The sequence below is a fragment of the Galeopterus variegatus genome, unplaced genomic scaffold (assembly GCF_000696425.1).
Source record: "Galeopterus variegatus unplaced genomic scaffold, G_variegatus-3.0.2 Scaffold121, whole genome shotgun sequence".
NCBI lineage: Eukaryota > Metazoa > Chordata > Mammalia > Dermoptera > Cynocephalidae > Galeopterus > Galeopterus variegatus.
Window position 1 is genome coordinate 225139 of NW_007726232.1, and position 8825 is coordinate 233963.

The 8825-nt window shown below is 51.6% G+C and overlaps 1 protein-coding gene across 1 annotated transcript in view; it reads left to right on the top strand.

Moving 5' to 3' along the window:
* ABTB2 (ankyrin repeat and BTB (POZ) domain containing 2) overlaps window positions 1-8825 on the top strand; it is a 169945-nt gene that overhangs the window by 131778 nt on the left and 29342 nt on the right. The window lies entirely within an intron of this gene.

An 8825-nucleotide genomic window follows, 5' to 3' on the forward strand; every position in this document is an offset into this window, starting at 1 on the left:
GGCAGGTTTTGCCCCATCCTCTCATCTTACAGACAAGAACGTCATGGTCCTGGCACTTCTTGGTCTCCAGCAGGTTAGTGGTTAAAAAGCCCCAGGACGCAAACCTGCTGGCTCCCAGTCTCGCCAGTCTCGTGTTCTCTCTACACGGTCCCAGCCCTTTCTCAATGGGGGCAGGCTGCCAAGAACAGTCATGCAAGTTGTGTACTGCCCAAGGAGACCCAATGAAGGGCATGAGTAGGGGACACACATGGGGCCATGTCAGCCTGAGGACAGGATGCCTTTTCTAATTCATTTACTCAGAGGACTGCCTCTTAAAAATTTTCTGGCTAAAGGTTATGCATTTCTATAATTTGCCCCAAACACCATATGTGCTGGCATAAACCTCGCCTGGAGGCCACCACATGGCCACTCAAGGCAGGGTCTGTCTGTGGGCTCAAGAGTTGTGCACTTGAGGGTCCAGGGAGTGGGAAAAAGTCAAACTTAGTCTAAGAAGCCCCATCTGCATAATTTCACCACACTGCAGGGCCCAGGAGAGGGAGAGAGCCCAAAGGGCCCTGTACCCCATCCGGAAGAAGATGATCTGAGACCTCATGTGAAGTGCTGGAGGCTTCCTAGTCCCCCCAGCCCCGGCAGCCCATTGTCTTTGGGTGGCATTGGGTCTCATCAGCTCTGTGGTCTACAGCCAACTCCACAGCCAGGCCCGCTTCTCCAGGGCCCCCATGGTCACAAAAAACAAGAGCACTAAGGTAGATTCCTGCACCGCAGTTCAGTGAAAACAGCCATTGGGAAAACATTGGCAATCCTGTGGACAGTAGCAAACACTGGAAGCTGGGAATGTGGTGGCCCTGGAGTCAGACAGCCTGGGCACAAATAACAGCTCTGGCAATCATGAACCTTGAGGCCTTTGTGCAAGATTCCAGGCCTCCCTGAGCCTTGTTTCCTCAGCTACAAACATCGGGGTGGTGATGAAGCAGTTGTAAGGAGCACGCAATGCTAGTCCACATTTGCAGAGCAGTTACTGTGTGCTAGGCACTGTGCTGGGCATGTTACATGTGTGTGCTCGTTTAATTCCCACACTACCAGGAAAGCGGTGCTCTTCATAGACCCACTTTACAGATGAGTGAGTGGAGGCACAGAGAGACTCACAGGCTGTGCTCCTTGTGCCCACTACCCCATGCTGTCTGTCATGAAAACACACGTGAAGCAACAGCAGTCCAGCGCACCCCACAGTCGATTCCAGTAAATGCCCCCAGTGCTGTCATTCTTACCAGTATCGTTATTCCGTCATGGTTACTTTATTTCTCTGGGGGATGAGGGGGAATGCAAGGCCGAGGAGGGCCACGCTGGGCCTGACCCAGAGCAAGGAGGCAGCAAGTGGAGCCCTGGGCATCCTGAGAGAAGCACTCGGTGTGGCACAGGCCCTGGGCCCCAGCTGTTTCTGGAGAAAGTGCTGTGGTTGCAGGAATCAGCTGGGAAGGAGAAATGGCAAAGACAACATCTGGGGAGGAGGCAGAGGAGGAGGCTTGCTTGCTGTTTGGAAAGGTCCTCAAGGGTGCTAGGCCCAGACCTGGTCACCCAAGCAAGGATGACAGGGAGGAGAGTACAAGAAGCCTTTTTTGGGCCGGCTGCCCTGGGCTGGCTGCTCGGCCCTACTGTGACGTGGGTGCTGGCGATGGGGCGGGCAGGCTGGCGGCAGGTGTTCCTCTGCTGACACTTTCCCCAGGCCCCCTTGGACATCTTTGTAGTAATCTCTGGCTGTCCTCCTGGGAGGATTCTCAGCCCCTGACACTCTAACACACAGTATCAGGGTTTCTTTGTGACCTGCGTTGCTTGTCTGTATGTGGTTGTAACGGCTGAGCTTGAATAGTAACGTACACATGTGCATGTGTTTAGCTAATTATTTAAAAACTACATCGTCTGTAGCACAAATAAATGGGTCGCAAAGGTATTTTTCCATGAATCATTTCAAATCAGTATTAGACATATGGGAAATTGGAAACATTATTAGGTGGGAAAAAAAAAGGATACTAAATTTTGACACCTTTTAAAAGGAGGACACCCTAGAAATGCCCTGGTAAGCAGACAGCCCAACACCTCTCCAGTGGCCTGGTTTCTGGCTGCTGCACTAGATCCTGCCGTCACTGAGACTCACTCAGACAGGGCAGGCGCTAGAGGCTGTGGAGAGCCTGGCCAGCCTTTCTTGGGGGCACTGAGCTCACAGCGCCACTGTAGGCTGGGCTGTGTCCTGTGTCCCCTCAAGGGCCCAACATCCAGATACCTGTCTCTCCTCTTCCCGGACACCTCCCTGGTCACCCTGGGAAAACATCGCAGCTGGAACCTCCCTGGACCCTCTGAGGATGCCTTTCTTGCTGGCAGCTTTGCCTCACAGGCACCAGCCAGGCACAAGGCAGGGTCTAAAACACAGGATTAGTCACAGCCGTTGCCCTGCGGGGTGTGTCGTCACCGAGATCAAGCTGAGAAAGTGAAAGAACCTCCTGTCACGGATCCAGGGTTGCCCAGGGAGATCAGGGAGCCTCCTTCCCCCGGGGTCTGGAGGAGAATGGACAACCATCTGGCTCAACGTGGTCCTTGCTGGTTGTGCCTGGAGGCAGCGGGATGAGCTAGTTGCAGTAGAATCCTGGGCAAAGGACTCTTCCCTGGGTCATTGTCCTCCTGGGGAATGAGGAGTCTGGGAAAGTAGGGAGAAAGGCTGCATAGACATGCAGGAAGGCAAGAGGCCTGCCAGCTTGCCAGCAAATTGCTGGAAGGAAACGTCATCACGCAGGGAAGACAGAGGGAGACACAAAGATGCAGAGAGATGAGGTGGAGAGGAGGTGACCAGTTCTCTGCATCACAGCCTGGGGTGCTGGGGGCTCAGGCCCACCTGGCGTCATCCCAGAGTGCATTTGCCCGCAGATGCAGAGAGATGAGGTGGAAAGGAGGTGACCAGTTCTCTGCATCACAGCCTGGCGTGCTGGGGGCTCAGGCCCACCTGGCGTCATCCCAGAGTGCATTTGCCCTCAGCAGCAAAGGAAAAGCCAAACCCTTGAGGAGCGACCAGGCAGGAAGAGGGAATGATGGGGGGCCACTTACTCACAGACCAGTCCATTTGCTTTAGCTCAGCAGCAAAGGAAAAGCCAAACCCTTGAGGAGCGGCCAGGCAGGAAGAGGGAATGATGGGGGGCCACTTACTCACAGACCAGTCCATTTGCTTTAGCCTCAGGCCCTGCTCCTGCCTCCCTGCCCTAGTCCTGCACAGGACTCTTCCTGCGGGGAGGCACACTCAGAGGGCTTGGGGTCTGCAGGTGTTCAGGACACTAAACCAGGAGAGTCTGATTTGGGTTGCAGCCTAGAAGTACCTGGTGTCGTGATTGCTTAGCCAGCCGCAATATCTGAGGTGGACATGGGTACTCAAAGGCGAGCCTTTGGGATCTGCCTTGCCGCTTTATGCTGTTGGAGCCCTCAACCAGTCACTGCACCTCTTCAGGGCTTGGGTTCTGTAGACAACCAGCATTCAGTCCTTGTGATCACCTGTAAGGTGTGAGGGTTAAAAGAGTTAACAGGCTTTGGGCACTGCACCTGTGACACAGTAAATGCTACGTATTAGCTCCTGTGATTATCAGCACAATTGTTTGTGGTAGGGAGAGGGAGCAGCATGTGCAGAGACCATGTGGCAGGAGGAAACGAGGTACCCGGGGAGACAGGAGGCAGAGGGGAGCCATGTGGCAGAGCAGGATCGTGGAGGCAGCATGGAACAGAGCTTGACAGGGCCCTGTGGGCCAAGGCAAGGGGAGGGCTGAGCTGGTGGCCCAGAAATCCTGCCCTCAGCAGTCCAGCTATTTGTGGTTGACTGGTTTTATTTGTCCTCTCCCCCTACTTCCCTTCTCAGTGCCAAGCCCAGGGGGTCCAGGCAGTGCCCTGCCCCCCGATCCTGTGCCACTTGCCTTGATGCTGTAAGGGAGGCATCCCTACCAAGATCTGCCCTGGACACTTGGCCAGGAGCAGCGTGGTACGTGGTCCTGCACCACCATCTGTAGGAGGGCCGAAGGTGCTGCTGTGATGCTAACCTTAGTCCCCAGTCCCATAGAGCTATTTTTGCTGGGGTGACTGGGATCTACTCAGAGGTTGAAGCCCTGGTCCAGGTGAGATTCTGGAGGAAGATAAGTGCGTGTCCAGCCCAGCTCTTTGCTGCCCTGTTCCATGTCATGCTGGCCAAGAAGGTCCCAGCAAATATGTGAACAGAACTCGGAAGAGCTGGAGCCAGCAGAGATGTCAGCCCCTACAGGTTCCATCCATTCCACCTGAAGCCTGCGACGGGGCTTCTGATACTGCCAGAGGGGCGGAGGCTTCCCTGAGCCCCTGGGGTCATCCTGGGGGTGTTATCTCTGCTACCTTCTAGCAGTGTGACATATCAGCTCATCTTTCTGGGCCTCAGTTTCCTCCTTGGTGAAGTGATGGAGGTTGTGAGATGGGTACTATGGTTAAATGAGATAGTACAGTAAGCACTGAGCTCAGTGACTGGCACATAAGAAGTAATGGTGGCTGCCATGCTTCTCCTCATTATTATAATGACCATAAACACATGTAGGTGACATGTTCAATATCCAAGAACAGGCTTTCTTCATTGATATAGCATGCCATTTCTCAGAATGTGGTTCTCAAGTGACATGTGGGTCAGTAACACCTGCTACTGCTAATACGATTACTGTTACTACTAGTATAACCACTACCACTACGACTAGTAATAATAATACAACTACTAATATTATTTCTCCTACTACTGCAAGCCTACCGCTACTAGGAATTATAGCTAGCATTACAGAGCACACATTGAGACAAACACCATCTTAAGTGCTTTTCTGATTAAGTCATACTTCTCCCTGTACTTCTGTTGATCAGTGGAGAAGGGACATAAGAGAATTATAAAGAATGGCTTATGTGATTGAATCACCAGCCTAGTAAGGAGGACATAAATGAGACAGAAGTAAAAAGTGAGCCAGCACCACCAGACTGCGTGAGGCGAAGCTCGGTTGCATGATAACGTGCCAGATCAGCCCTCAGGCTCTGGAGCCTGCCTGGATTCGAATCCCAGCCCTGCCACTTGCAAGCTGGGTGGTCTCGGGCATGTCGTTTAGCCCCTGCGCACCAGTCTGTTCTGAGCAGGAGAATAGTAATGCCGACCTCATAGCGGTATTGTGGGAATCAATTGAGTTAATATACGTAAAGCACTTGGAATAGTGCCCAGCACACAGGAAGTATCAGTTATCATCATCACTTCATCATCTCCACATTCAAGGGATGTTCAGAGAAGGCTGGAGTAATTGGGGGATGGCGTCAGAGCAGACCTGGGATTTTTAATTGAGCCTTAAAGGACAGCCACAGAAGGTTGGGACAGGTGGGTGGCATGGGCAAAAATCACAGGGCTTTTTTTGTTTCAAAGCACGGATTTCATAACAGAAATGGATCTATCATTTAAAAACACAAAAATTAGGTGGATTTTTTTTGGTCATCACTGATTGTTGTTTATCAGGCAAATGCTTCAAGGTCAGGAGTTTCCCATTAGAGAAGTGCATCAACAGAGGTGCTGTGGTATGAGGGTCAAATTCAGTCCCTTCTCCTCTGGGTCAGTGATCCAAGCAAGTCACATTACTTCTCTGAGCCTCAGTTTCCTCCTGCATAAAGTGGAGATCGGGGCAGTGCTTACATCCTAGGGTGGCTCTCCAGGTTCTGGGGGACTGCCCCCACGTGAGTGAGGTACCACATCCAGGCGCCTCTTTGTTTCATTCCAGATGCAGGGGGTGGGGGGAATGTTTCCTTCAAATGAGCACTTTACATAAATAAGAGGCACCCACAGATAGTCTGTGTGTTCAGTCAAAAGAAATGGGCTCGTTAATCTTTTGCTCAGCTTGCGAAAGTGTTTTCTTATCAAATAATAGAGATGATGGCAGTGGTGGCTTTATGCTACTGACTTGTGGTTCCCTTAAATACCATTTCAAGAAGATTTGCAAAGTTAAGCTCTTTTCTCTCTTTCCTTCTCCCCCTTTTTGTGCATTAAATTTCCATCTGTTTACCCAAAATGGAAGTAAATGAAATAAGAATAGCTATTGGGTGAATTAAGTACTTGTTTGCACGTATTCCCCAGACTGGCGTGTTCCGTAACCTCTGAAGTGGCTGGTTTGCGGTGCACGGTGCATGCGGGAGCTGCCCCCACTCCCCCAGCCGTTCTCCATTGCCTTCCCCTCCTTTTGTCTGCTTCCTCTCTCTGCAGTTTCCTTGCTCATGTATGTGTTTACTTACTTCTGTGTCCCCTCCCAGCCCCTCTAGAATGTAAATACCATGGACCTGTCTTGGTCCTGCTGTGTCCCAAAGACACAGAACAGTCCCTGGTATATAATAGGTAGTTTAATATTTTGGTGAGTTAATGAAATAGGAGTAGGGCCTAATGGTTGGGTTCTTTGGAGTTAGAAAGGCCATAACATGGGGTACCTGCTCTGCCATTTACTAGCTGTGACTTTGAACAAGTTATTTAATTTCCCAAGCCTCAGTTTCCCTAGCTTGAAATGGAAAATGACTTGACCTACTTCCAGAGTTTTTCGTGGGCATCAAATGAGGTAATTACATGTAAAGGACTTGGCACAGAATAAGGTGTTTATACATGGTAGCTGCGGTTACCACTATAATTACTGTTATCATAAACCTATGGAAGGACTGAAATGACTATGTTGTGTTTAATGCACGAATAATCCAAAAACACGGGTGAATTTTAAAATCATGTTTACTCAAAATGCTGTTTTCTCTCCCTCTCATGTACCCCTCCTTATTCAGTCCCTGCCCTTAATTCCATCTTAACGTAGCCCTGACAGTAGCTTGGGAACCATCAAATGACAAGGAAGATGAAGTAGACTGTATGTCACAAAGGACTTAAGTGAGGACCATTTTGGAAAGAAACATCTACAAACTTTAGTTTTATCACAGCCCACCACCCAGGGATTTCAAAGAACTCTACAAACTGGATTGCATTTACCCGTTGATCAAAGAACAAGCAGACTGAGTGTCAGTCACTCTAACATTGGTATTGTACCCACGTTCCTAGCTTCTCTCTTGCTAGTTTGGCCATCGTGCTTGCACTCGATGGGCTGCCATTGCTGAGTGCTGCAGTGTATAAAGCACTTTAAATACACAGCTCTCTAACAGATCTTCACAGTAGCTCTTGGCGGAAGCCATGATCACTCCCATTTACACACGAGCAGACTAAGGTCTTGAGAGGGTCGCAGGCATGCCCAGGCCCACAGCCAGAAAGAGGCAGATCTGAGCTCAGGCAAGGGGATTTGATATAATAATGCAGTTAATTCACGCTGTCTAGAGTGCACAGTCCCTTCCTCTCCCAGGAGCCAGGTCTCCCGGTCAGCACCTCCTCTACCCAGAGCGACTCAGGGCCTCTTTCCCTGAAGATCCAAGTTCGCTGGCTGTGGGTGGCCGGCCTGAGGGCGGGCATCTGCCCAGCACCTGAGAGGGAATGAGCCAGGGATCCGGTGCAGACAGAGGAAGTGCCAGTGCCAGATAACAGGGGAGGGAGACAGGACAGACAGGATCCTGGCCGGGCTCTGACAAGTGCCCCCGGGGCTGCCCGTTGCATAGGACTTCCTGTTTCATTGTTGGACCCACCTGGGAACTGCTGGGCTGGGGGCTTATTCATTTGGAGTGTTTATGTAACAGGGGCAGCAACAATCTCCTCTGTCTTCTGAGAGGCCTCGGTGCAGGGAACTCCCAACTCCGAAGGGAATCCATGTTGCTTGCTGAGAGAAGGCGGCTTTCCCGGCTGAGCCGGAGCCTCTCAGACCTGGGGCTGGGGGCAGGCTGGCTGCTTTCTGGCTTGCTTTTGCTTGGTCACCCGGCAGCTCTCCCCATTTCTCTCCTGCCACACCAAACACCTTGGACAGCTGTCTGTGGCTTGTCCCCTCTGCTGCTTTAATATTTGCAGATTTGTGGGGGAAAGGCTCTTAAAGGGTCTGGGGTGTACCCCCTGAGGCTTTGGGGCCCAGGCTCCCATCCCAAGCTGAGCCAAGGGCCTGCTGAGGCTGTGAGCACCAGAGCTGGCCTGGCACATGCTGAAGGGGCCCACGGTGAGCCTGGTGATCCTTTACTCCTTCGTGCCTGCCTCAGTTCTCTGCCAGCTGTGGGCCTGGATCACTTTGTGCCTGGTAGTTTGGTATCATGAAAGACCAGAGTAGTTCTTTCCCAGAACCAGACAGATATCACCACTGGCTAGCTCTGTATAACCTTGGTCCTGTGTCCAAATCTCTCAAAGCCTCAGTTCCCACGTTTGTACAATGCAGACTAATAAAATACCTCCCTTGCAGGGTGGCTGAAAGCCTCAGAGGTAATATATGCAAAATGGCCTCATGCTCGCTTGGCACACAGTAGGCCCTCAGTAAGTCCTTGCCATGTGGCTTTGCTGCTCAGAAGCGCATGCCATCTCCCTTGCAGGGTGGCTGAAAGCCTCAGAGGTAATATATGCAAAATGGCCTCATGCTCGCTTTGCACACAGTAGGCCCTCAGTAAGTCCTTGCCATGTGGCTTTGCTGCTCAGAAGCGCATGCCAGAGTCTGCAATGGGGATGTGGGTGCAGAAGGCAGGAGTCCACCCCCCCACCCCCGCTGCATAACCGCATCCCCAGCAGCAACTTAGGTCAAAGCCACTATTGCCAGTCAAGAATTTCCCCCTTACACACGTGTATCTCTGTCAGGCCTCAAGAGTCCTATGCCCCTGCCGCTTCCTAGAAGTTTCTGAACCCTCTTCCCCCGACAGTCTGATGGGGAAGGCGG